The 12,613-nt window shown below is 40.1% G+C and overlaps 1 protein-coding gene across 8 annotated transcripts in view; it reads right to left on the minus strand.

Annotated features, from left to right (window-relative positions):
* Nucleotides 1–12,613, minus strand: part of RDX (radixin) — a 118,822-nt gene that overhangs the window by 103,128 nt on the left and 3,081 nt on the right. For 2 of the 8 annotated variants that reach the window (XM_065528965.1, XM_065528964.1), the window contains exon 2: nucleotides 8,212–8,309. The exons of the other annotated variants lie outside the window; for them this stretch is intronic. The gene's annotated coding sequence lies outside the window, so the exon portion shown is untranslated. The remainder of the gene's footprint in view (nucleotides 1–8,211; nucleotides 8,310–12,613) is intronic. 8 annotated transcript variants of the gene reach the window in all.

The raw sequence follows: 12,613 nt of genomic DNA on the forward strand, positions 1-12,613 counted from the left end.
GTCCTAAGTTACATGAGCAATAAGTGGCCAAACTACAAGTCTTTTGACACCCAGCATCCAGAGCTCTACAATGTATTAGCCTGTCTTCCTCTTTTTTGATAGGAAAAGACTGCTAACTAATTTCATTTGTAGAAATATACCTGAAGAAAATATTAACAAATATGTACAATGCTACAACTACAAAGACTAATTATAGTACAATTTATAAAACTATATGTAAAACTGGGAGTTTAGCTAGGTCAATCATGGTATATCTCAGGATCCACAAGCTCACAATGCAGCCCATCAAAATGTTATAGAAAAATACTAAATGACATAGGAAGATATTCACAAACCACTAAGTATAAAGACAGGTAATAAAACCATCCATAGTAGCCAGGCATGGTGGCTGACACCTGTAATTCCAGCACTTTGGGAGGTCAAGGCAGGAGGATCACTTGAGGGCAGGAGTTCAAGACCAGCTTGGGCAACAAAGAGAGACAGTGTCTCTACAAAAAATAAAAATAAAGCAGGCATAGTGGAGCACACATGTAGTCCTAGCTACTCAAGAGGCTAAGGCAGAAAGATCACTTGAGCCCAGAAGTTTGAGGCTGCAGTGAGTTATGATCACGCCACTACAATCCAGCCTGGGCAACAGGGCAGGACTCTGTCTAAAATCTAAAAAATAAAACATTAAAAAAAAAATTCCATAGAATACCACCACTTTTTTTAAAAAAAAGGAATGAATGAAAAGACCAGAATGTTTATATTCTAAAATATTAACAGGCTCGAAGAATTAAAATGAAATCTGTAAACTTGTAAATGAAAATGTAGAGGTTTTGTAATAAACTAATTTCTTTTTTTTGGATATGGAGTCTCGTTCTGTCACCCAGGCTGGAGTGCAGTGGCACGATCTTGGCTCACTGCAACCTCCGCCTCCCAGGTTCAAGCGATTCTCCTGCCTCAGCCTCCCAAGTAGCTGGGATTACAGGTGTGCACCACTACGTCTGGCTAATTTTTGTATTTTTAGTAGGGACGGGGTTTCACTATGTTGCCCAGACTGGTCTTGAACTCTTGACAACAGGTAATCCGCCTGCCTCAGCCTCCCAAGATGCTCACAGATATGAGCCACCGCGCCTGGCCTAAAAAACTAATTTCTTACAATGAAAAAACAGAATTATTCTAAATAAGTAAACTAAAGTTGGACCCATAACTTCACAATGTCATTTAATAAAATGTAAGTAACTTAATATTTTTCTCAAAAAGAAAGCAGGAGCAGTGGCTCATACCTGCAAACCCAGCACTTTGAGAGCCTGAGACAGGTGGGCTGCTTGAGCCCAGGAGTTCAAGACCAGCCTGGAAAACATAGCAAGACCCCGTCTCTATGTTTTTTAAAAAATAATTAAAAAAAAAAAAAGATACTTGAAAAAAATTCCAGTTTTGGAAGGATAACATAATATGACTAAGAAAGATATATAGGTTATAATAAAAAAGATAAATATATTTTATTTTAAATCTCTACATAGGTAAAATAAATACCAAAATAAAAAACAGTAGAAAAATCTGCAACAGTATAATAAAGCTGTTATGCAAAGTAATCAAATGGTTAAACATATAAAGACATTGCTCAGATTCCACTCCGTAAACAGTTCAATAAGAAACTTCGCCAACAAACCTTATGTTAAAAAAACACACAAATGTTCTACTGATTAAAACTACAAGTGTTTTACCAATGATATACTCATTAAACCAGCAAAATAAATATTAATTATTCATGGCAAGGTTGACGAACAATGTTGGCAAACAAGTAGATAAGTATTGTAGGTATCACCATATATTGGCTCCACATTTCTATAAAGTAGAGAATACATAACGAAAGCTACACAGCTTTTTTCAATATGAAATTCTGCTTTTGTAATAAATCTCCCAGAAGATATTTCTTCCCCCAAACTAAATATAAAAGAAAGTAATCTGTATCAAGATATTCACAGCAGCATTCTTTACAATAGCCAGTGATTACAATAACCAAAGTAATGTCGACGCTATTTGATAACATTATGGACTACTCCGGGCTTGTGGGAGATTTTTTTGTTTGTTTGTTGGTATTATTAAAACAAACTCTGTGAACATTTAGGTAAGGTAAAGTGGAAAGGCAGAATATGTAACTACCCATCCATCAACACGGAACAACACAGGTATTATTAAAAAGGGTTGTCTGGGTACACACTTAGTACTTAACAGAGTTTTGTTAAGTTTCTAATTTTAAAAATCAGAGATTAGAATTTCAAAAACATATTTCATGAAATTGCTTATACATATTTTGTATTAGCTTATATATATAACACACAGATGTAAAAATTCTACCTTAAATTTTTCAGGACAAAGCTATGTACAAATGCTATTAAAACCTAAGTTTTTATACCAATTTAGTTATTAATGGAAAATATTTATATCAAGAGAATATTGTTGCCGGGCGCGGTGGCTCAAGTCTGTAATACCAGCACTTTGGGAGGCTGAGGCAGGCAGATCACGAGTTCGAGACCAGTCTGGCCAACACAGTGAAACCCCATCTCTACTAAAAGTACAAAAAATCAGCTGGGTGTGGTGTGTGCCTATAATCTCAGCTACTCGAGAGGCTGAGGTAGGAGAATCGCGTGAACCTGAGAGGCGGGGGCTGCAGTGAACCAAGATCGTGCCACTGCAATCCAGCCTGGGTGATAGTGTGAGACTTCATCTCAAAAGAAAAAGAGAATATTGTTTAACCTCAATGAGACATTTCTGGCTAGGCATGGTGGCTCATGTCTGTAATCCCAGCACTTTGGGAGGCTGAAGCAGGTGGATCACTTGAGGTCAGGAGTTCGAGACCAGCCTGGGCAACATGATGAAACCCTGTTTCTAGTAAAAATAAAAAATTGGCCGAACATGATGGCACATGCCGGCAGTCCCTGCTACTCAGAAGGCTGAGGCAGGAGAATCACTTGAATCCGGGAGGCAGAGGCTGCAGTGAGCTGAGATCACACCGCTACACTCCAACCCGGGCAACAGAGTGAGACTTTGTCTCAAAAAAAAAAAAAGACATTTCTAGTCTATGAATATATTAGTATGCTTTTAATTGAAACTGGCATCTATTAGTAGCAGAATACATAATTTCATAAAATGTCACATGGAAAACAAAGAAACCTAGATGCATATCCTGGGGTTCCATCTCTAACTTGAAACAAAACCTGGTCTTTCAAATCTTTCCTTTCCTCTATTAAAAAAAGCATAAAAATAATAATAAATAATAAGTTGCCTCAACCATTATATATCAAAGACATATTTATATATCAAATATTTGTATACTTCCACTCTTCCCTCATAAAAATAAAAATTTACTCCCTCCTCCCCACTCTTAATTCTCTTAATTTTAATCTGCAAGTTTATTGGTTTAAACTTAATTAAACCAATTAAATTCTTAATTTTCTCCCACTCTTAAATGTCTTAAAGTGGTCTTGCCCTGCCTCTTTTCCATACCTACTCCTCCTAAAGCAATATATTGTGCTCTTTTCCATACCTACTCCTCCTAAAGCAATAAAAGTGCAGTCATGGCAGCAACAAACCCAGCAAGTCGTGAGAGGTGCTGCCAGCCAGCAAACGTCTCCCATTTCGAGAAAACCACTCACATGAATAAGTACTCAAACACATTGCCACACATTAGAGACAAAATAGCCACAATAAACATTCTCTCCTTTGTCTTTTAACTCTGAGGGTAACCCTCAAACAGTCTCCTTTCTACCTAATACAATGGAAAAATAGCCTCACGCTTAACACACTGAGCTCTGTTAAGTCAATAGCACAAGACTCCCACCTGTCAGGTGGTAAAACAGGTGTTATAAAGTCTAGTCCATGCAGTGCCTGCACTGAAGCATCAATAATTCATAGCAGATTGCCTGATTTTACTTTTGAGATACTCTTTTTCCTAAGCCTAATTTTAATTATTTTAATTTTTTTTGCCTTTTCAGACTTACAAATGACCTCTGAACATAATTGTGATCTCTCCAGAGACCAAAATATTCCAAGAGAACTCCTCTGCCAATTTACTGGGAGAAAGCAGCACAACAAACAATATAAACTGAATAAGGCAACTCTGGCAGTCCAATCAACACAATAATGGAATCTACTAAAGAAGTTCTTAATCATTTTATTTTTCCCGCATGGGCCCTGCTGGTGAAGCCTATGAACTCTTTCCAAGAAAAGTATTTTTAAATGCATAAAATACATGCACAAAATACAGAAAATTACAAAAGAAACGAATTACACTGGAATATAATTATCAAAACATAAAAAACACACTAATATATATACTTCTTTTTTAATACTTTAAGTAAGTTATTTTAACAGCTTTAACGTATTACAAAAGTATCTACTGTTTCTATTAGAAACAGTCTCTGGGCTGGGTGTGGGGGCTCATGCCTGTAATCTCAACACCTTGGGAGACCAAGGCAGGAGGATGGCTTGGGGCCGGGAGTTCAAAACCAGTCTGGGCAATCTACAAAAAACAAAAAAATTAGCTGCGTGTGGTGATGTGCATGTGTAGTCCCAGCTATTCCAAAGGGTCACTTGAACCCAGGAGTGATGGTGCCACTGCACTCCAGCCTGGGCAACAGAGTGAGATCCCATCGCTATAAAAAACAAAAATTAAATTAAAAAACAGACAGTCTCTGGTACTGTACTGCTAATGTTAATGTTGTCTATATTAATAATAGAAGAAAATGTAAAAATAAAGATGCAACTTTTTCCCCATTCAAGGTCATAGGTACCCAGGTTTAAAGCCTTTAATACACAAAGAACTATGATTATTATGCTGTTAGCTCAGTGTTAATAAATTTAATAACAAATAATAATGCACTTTTATCTATATAACGCCATGTCTTCCCTAAGTGAAGCAAAGAAGACAAGAATTTTTAGCTCCATCTTGCAAGTAAAGAAATAAGGCCAGGCCGGGCGCGGTGGTAATCTCAGCACTTTGGGAGGCCGAGACGGGTGGATCACGAGGTCAGGAGATCGAGACCATCCTGGATAACACGGTGAAACCCCGTCTCTACTAAGAAATACAAAAAACTAGCGGGCGAGGTGGCGGGCGCCTGTAGTCCCAGCTACTCGGGAGGCTGAGGCCGGAGAACGGCGTGAACCCGGGAGGCGGAGCTTGCAGTGAGCTGAGATCCGGCCGCTGCACTCCAGCCTGGGCTACAGAGCGAGACTCAAGGCCAAAAGCAAGAAGGGTAGTGAATACAGGGAGCATTTGTAGAATGTTCACTCTCCATTCTGCCTATATTTCCTAATCTTCACTATAACTGCCCTTCCCCTTCCTGCCCAAGACAGGTGTTTCTCTCATTCTTCTAACAAAGAAATTAAGATTCAGATAAATGACTTGTTCAATGTCAGGGGGCTACTTAACAAAGACAGAAGTTCATTTAAATCCTAGTCTTGGGCTCTTTTGATTATCTTACTCTACTTTTCTCAGATACCATTCTAGACAAGTTCATACCAAACAATTACTAGGGCTTTTCAAGAAGTAGGCTACTAAAGCTCTCTCCTCTATTGTTACCAGGTCAAGAGACTACCTCTAAAGATGTTTTAAGTGCACATTAACAACTGGTATGATCATCTCTGTAAGTGGAATTCCTGTAAGGGTGAGAGGCAGTTTTAAATAAGATATTAAGTCTTGCTCATGTAGAAATGATTTCTGGTTTAAGGACATTTTCAAGGAAATGAAATATTCAACATTTGAGTAATATACATGTTACTGAAAATGCATAGCAAATTTCTAAAATTTATAAAGCTGAACTGCAATATTAACACCAAAGTTTTACACTGAATTTAGAATCTCTTCTAAGAATTTTGTACATTTAAAAAGCAAAATCATATCTGTATGGTTCCTAAGGTGAACAGAAAATAAAATAATACCCTATCATTTGCAATTATGAAATACTAAAAGGTAAGAAAGCTAAATCCAGTTCAACTTCCTCATTTCACTCTTAAGAAAACATTAAACATTCACATAAAAATGTTTAGAAATGGGAAAACAAAGATAAGTTCATGAAAGTCATTTATGTAACGGGAAAGAAGCAAACACAAAATCTCACAAATAATTCTACCCTTGATGTGCTTTGAAACATCAGATATTATAGCTTATTTTCAAAAGAGAACAAAGTCAATATGTTTCTTACATGTCTTTATAATTAGACAATATTCTCTAATGCAGTCAATGAGGCTATATGGCAGTTCTATTACTATAAAAAAATTAAGCTTCTAATTTTCTAGATATTAACGCCCTTTTCAGAAAAACTGATACAGTGCCTGGTTCACAGTTGGGCCTCAAAATGTCTGTTGATTTTGTTGAATTAATCTTACACATAATACTCATTTAAATTTTTCTGCTGATTAGTGTCAAGGGCAATAGTCTCCTCTCTCTTTTTATGTTGTAAAATGACCAAGCTAATAAGCATCACTAAGAAGAGAGAACCAACATGAACATGGGGAAGAAAAAAAGCTCTTTACGGCCAGGCGCGGTGGCTCACACCTGCAATCCCAGCACTTTGGGAGGTCGAGGCGAGTGGATCACCTGAGGTCAGGAGTTTGAGACCAGCCTGATCAATATGGAGAAACCCCATCTCTACTAAAAATACAAAATTAGCCAAGCGTGGTGGCGCATGCCTATAATCCCAGCTACTTGAGAAGCTGAGGCAGGAGAATCACTCGAATCTGGGAGGCCGAGGCTGTGGTGAGCCAAGATTGTGCCACTGCACTCTAGCCTGGACAAGAGCAAAACTTTATCTCAAAAAAAAAAAAAAAACTCTTTACAACCAGGCCTCCCAAATTCAAGCCTTAACCATCTCTATCCAAAACTGTTTCAATAATTTCAATTAAGTTAACAATCAAATTAAAGGCCAGATAATCTGATATACTTAATAACTGTAATTACCATGCTGCTTGTTGATTAAAGTAGTAAGCTTTCTGGTGATATATACGAACTTTGCTAAACAACCAAACTAAGTTTTTACAGTTTTTCTAAATCTACAACTTATAAACAGCTTAACTATCAGGTGTCCTCACAATGGCTAAGAAAATTTAATCCAAGCCAAAGGGATCTAAAGTCAATTAACCACAGCTGAGATTTTCTATGTTCCCATTCTCCCTTTCACTCAGAGTCCTTATGTTAGCTGGGCGCGGTGGCTCACACCAGAAATCTCAGCACTTTGGGAAGCCAAGGCGGGTGGATCACTTGAGGTCAGGAGTTCAAGACCAGCCTGGCCAACAAGGCAAAACCCCGTTTCCACTAAAAATACAAAAATGAGTCAGGCGTGGTGACCTGCGTGGTGGTGCGCATCTGTAGTCCCAACCACTTGGGGCACTGAGGCAGTTGAATCGCATGAACCCAGGAGGCAGAGGTTGCAATGAGCTGAGATCATGTCACTGCACTCCAGCCTGGGTGATAAAGTGAGACTCTGTCTCAAAAACAAAACAAGAGTCCTAATGTTGCATTCATGTATCCACATTATTCCATGTACTGGCCAGGACTTTTTCTTATAAACACAGCCACTCTGGTTATTAAAAGATTATCGGCCGGGCACAGTGGCTCACACCTGTAATCCCAGCACTTCGGGAGGCTGAGGTGGTCGGATCACGAGGTCAGGAGATCGAGACCATACTGGCTAACACAGCGAAACCCTGTCTCTACTAAAAATACAAAAAATTAGCCGGGCATGGTGGCAGGTGTCTGTAGTCCCAGCTACTCGGGAGGCTGAGGCAGGAGACTGGCGTGAACCCGGGAGGCGGAGCTTGCAGTGAGCCGAAATCCAGCCACTGCACTCCAGCCTGGGAGACAGCGAGACTCCATCTCAAAAAAAAAAAAAAAAAAAGATTATCAATTTACAAAAACAACAGGAAGATTTAACAAAGAAGAAAAAAAAAAAGAAAGCAAGAAACATCATCCAGAACTCACATCACAGAAGACTGTACTCAAAACGCTGCTGCAATGAGTATTAATTCATTTATATACACTACTGTGACAACACTTAACAAGTAAGGTGTGGTGGCTCACGCCTGTAATCCCAGCACTTTGGGAGGCTGAGCCAGGAGGATCACTTGAGTCCAGGAGTTTAAGACCAGCCTGGGCAATATGGTGAGACCCCGTGTCTACAAAAAATGAAAAAGCCGGGAGCAGTGGCAAGCCCCTATAGTTCCAGTTACCTGGGAGGCTGAGGTGGAGGGATCACTTCAGCCTGGAAGGTCAAGGTCACAGTGAGCTTTAATCAAGCCACTACACTCTGGCCCGGGCAACAGAGACACTATATCAAAAAGAAAAAAAAAGCACTTAACACACTTTATGAATACAATATGGCACATCTATATTCCCATTAGCATGAGAACTCCTCAGTATTTTACTCATCTTTCCATTCTCAAATGCAAAGAGTAGTGGCATATAATAACTGTCTGAATGTATGACTGACACCTTAAAGCAGTGGTCAGCAAACTTTTTCTGTAAAGGGCCAGTTAAGTAAACATTATAGACTTTGTAAGCCATACATACAGTCTCTGTTGAAACCATTCTACTGTTGTAGCAGGAAAGCAGTCATAGATAATATGTAAACAAGTAAGCTATGATGTGTTCAAATAAAACTTATTTACAAAAGCAGGGAATAGGCTGGGTTTAGCCCATGGACCACAATTTGCCAAGTATTTTAACAGGAATCAACACTTTTCCTTTCATAATTTAACTGAAGTTGGTACCTAGAAAGATATGAGCTCACTACATATGACTATCTGTAACGGATCAATTTCGGATATGACTTTGGATGAGGGTAAAAAAGAACCAAAGACATGTAATATAGATGAATAATGAAAATAACGGGGCTGGGTGCGGTTGCTTGCACTTTAGGAGGCTGAGGCAGGAGGATCACCTGAGGTCAGAAGTCTGAGACTAGCCTGGGCAACACAGTGAAACCGTATCTCTAAAAACAATAAAAATCAGCCAAGCATGATGGTATGCACATGTAGTCTTAGCTACTCCAGAGGCTGAGGTGGGAGGACTGCCTGAACCGTAGAGTTCAAAGCCCTGGAGTTTGTGGCAGGGAGCTATGATCATGAGACCGCACTCTAGCAGCAGAGAGGTGACAGTGAGGGAGAGAAGCAGGGAGACAGGGAAAGAGGGAGGGATGGAGGCAGGAAGGAAAAAGAAAAAAGAAGTAAAGAATCTACTGGGAACAGAGTTGCAAGAAAGAGCAATTCCATTACCCTTGCCAGTTGACTGGTTAGATATGGAATGTGCCCCAATCCTGGCCAATGAGACTCAGAAGACATCTGCTTGGGGGTTTCTAGAAACAGTTCCTCTTACTCCTTTGGATATTGCTCTGTCTGGATGGGATGCAGCAGCCAGATTGGGACAAGGGGCTCACTGTAGGCTTGACCTCCCAGGCTCAAGTGATTCCCCCAACCTCAGCATGCTGAGTAGCTGGGACTACAGGTCCACAGCACTGCTCCTGGCTCCTTTGCAGCAGCCAAATTGATACGGGGAAGGGCAGTCTTAGTATGAAGTTAACGGGGAAAAATCACAGGGAAGAGAGTTGGAAAGAGGAGTTCTTGATGTCATTATTTAACCATTCTTGAACCTCTGGACTTTTAGCATGTAAGATAAATTCTGGCCAAGCATGGTGGCTCACACCTATAATCCCAGCACTTTGGGAGGCCAAAAGTCCAAGGCAGGAAGTCCCAGGTAGATGATCATTTGAGCCCAGGAATTAGAGACCAGCTTGAGCAACATAGGGATACCCCATCTCTACAAAAAGGTTTTTTAAAAAATTAGTTGTTGTCTGGGCACGATGGTTCACACCTGTAATCCCAGCACTCTGGGAGGGCCAAGGCAGGCAGATCACCTGAGGTCAAGAGTTTGAGACCAGCCTGGCCAAAATGGTAAAACTCTGTCTCTATTGAAAATAGAAGGCCGGGCGCGGTGGCTCAAGCCTGTAATCCCAGCACTTTGGGAGGCCGAGACAGGAGGATCACAAGGTCAGGAGATCGAGACCATCCTGGCGAACACGGTGAAACCCCGTCTCTACTAAAAATACATAAAAAACTAGCCGGGCGAGGTGGCGGGCGCCTGTAGTCCCAGCTACTTGGGAGGCTGAGGCAGGAGAATGGAGTAAACCCGGGAGGCGGAGCTTGCAGTGAGCTGAGATCCGGCCACTGCACTCCAGCCTGGGCAACAGAGCGAGACTCCGTCTCAAAAAAAAAAAAGAAAGAAAAAAGAAAATAGAAAAATTAGCTGGGCCTGGTGGCTTGTGCCTTAAATCCCACCTACTACAGAAGGTGAGGCAGGAGAATCACTTAAACCTCGGAGGCGGAGGTTGCAGTGAGCTGAGATCACGCCACTGCATTCCAGCCTGGGCAACAGAGGGAGACCCTGTCTCGAAAAAAAAAAAAAAAAAAAAAAAAGCTGGGCACGGTGGCACACACCTCTGGTGGCAGCTACTAGGGAGGCTGAGGTGGGAGGAACTTAAAGGATCACTTGAGCCCAGGAGGTCAAGGCTGTAGTGAGCTGTAATAGCACCACTGCACGCCAGCTTGGGTAATGGAGGAAGACCCTGTTTTTAAAAAAAAAAATTAAGAAAAAAATGATATTAAATTTCCTCATTGTTTAAACCAATTGGAGAATTTTCTGTTATTTGATGCCAAAGCATCTAAAATGACCTAAGGCTCAAAACTGAAGAGTGCTCACTTCACAAATTTACCTGCAGTCAGTCCTAGTTGACTTAAACTTTTCACAAATAAATTTTTAAAAAAGCATTTAACGTCCTGAAAGCCATAGAGATTATCTACAACTCAGAAGAAAACAGTCCATTATCTCAGTTACTAATACTGAAGTTCACAGCTTTATAAATTCCATAATCTTAGAGAAAATAAACAGTGCAGTACCTGTTTCTTCAATTCTGTATCTAAAATATCCTTTCAACAGGATGTTTTTTCTAAGGAGTTGGCAAACTTTTTTCGTTAAGAGCAAGATGTGGATATTTCCCACATCAAATCATAAACCTTCTGTTTTTAAAAGACACCATTTCTCATTGTCAACTATATGCCATATGCTAGAAGAAAACAAATAGTAAACTTCATCTTCAATCATTAATCAAGAAAATCTGTACAAAACAAATCTGCACATATACACGCTTGGGAATTAGCATAGGGAATTCTATTGTGTGCTTTTATTCAAATGATGAAAACATGAGAAATATGATTTACTCAATGTTTAACACAAGTTAATAAGCACCCTTTCAATGTCTGTTACAATGTAACCCTATTTTAACAAGACTTTAAAATCACAAATAAGGGATACAAAGTATATGTTTATCCCTGCATACCTCCTGGCATTTTCCGTAAACAAGGAATTGCCAACAGCAGCTACCTATGGAAAACAGGACTGGGATAGGGGCTGGGGTGTTCTAGGGAGTAAGGAGAACTTTGATCTTTTCCTTCACATTTTTCTGGGTTTTTAAACTTTGCCAAAAAATATATGACTTTTACAATTTTTTTAAAAAATGGCTTAAACTACACATTCAATATAAATATTAAGATATATACCAGAAACTTAAATAGGAAAAGCAGGATTTCTCTAAAATAGGCTAGAAATTCAGGAACTCTCTGGGGCCAGACTGGACACCTCTACCACCAAAGAAGTGTGCACAACCTGGCTGCAACAATCAAGGAAGTTACCAGAACAGCCTTAACTGGATCAGTAATGCCATGAGACTTACAATGAGGGTGGAGTCCATAGCAACCCAATCCAGCTCCACTGAATCTCGTACCCCAGGGGCAGTATCAGTTAAGTACCACCTGCCAGCTCGTGGTCTGCAGGAAGGTCCCTGACACCCAAGAGTGACTTGGTTGACTTCCCAGATTCACAGAAGTAACATGAAATTATATTTAGCTACACCTTACAGATAAACTCCACTAGCATGGCTCAGTCTTCACAACCTCAATAAAACATATTTTTTTAGACTTTGGTCTACAGGAAATACTGGTTAAAATTTGACCCCGTTTTTAAACATTAGTAGCATAAATTAAAATGCATTAAATTAAAAATGGATGAAAAAACAAGATTCTCACCATTATTCACCATTTCAGACTCTACTATATCAGATCACACAGAGTAGGTTAAAAGATTGAGAACTGCAAGCAAAATAAAAACACATAAAGAGTTTCACTTCAACAGCCTGCCAAAGATAAAAAATGAACAATAAAATCCAATTCTGGCCGGCGCAGTGGCTCATGCCTGTGATCCCAGCACTTTGGGAGGCCGAGGCAGGCAGAACACCTGAGGTCTAGGAGTTCCAGACCAGCCTGGTCAACATGGCAAAACCCCGTCTCTACTAAAAATGCAAAAATTAGCTGGGCATGGTGGTGCCCGCCTGTACTCCCAGCTACTCAGAAGGCTGAGGCACGAGAATCACTTGAACCCGGGAGGCGGAGGTGCAGTGAGCTGAGATCACGCCACTGTATACCACCCTGGGCGACAGCAAGATGGGCTGACAGGACAACTGGATTAAAATAAGCATCAGTTTCATTAAAAAGGACTAATTTGAAGATAAATCTTTTGACTGCA

This window comes from Macaca fascicularis, chromosome 14, assembly GCF_037993035.2.
Source record: "Macaca fascicularis isolate 582-1 chromosome 14, T2T-MFA8v1.1".
Classification (NCBI taxonomy): domain Eukaryota; kingdom Metazoa; phylum Chordata; class Mammalia; order Primates; family Cercopithecidae; genus Macaca; species Macaca fascicularis.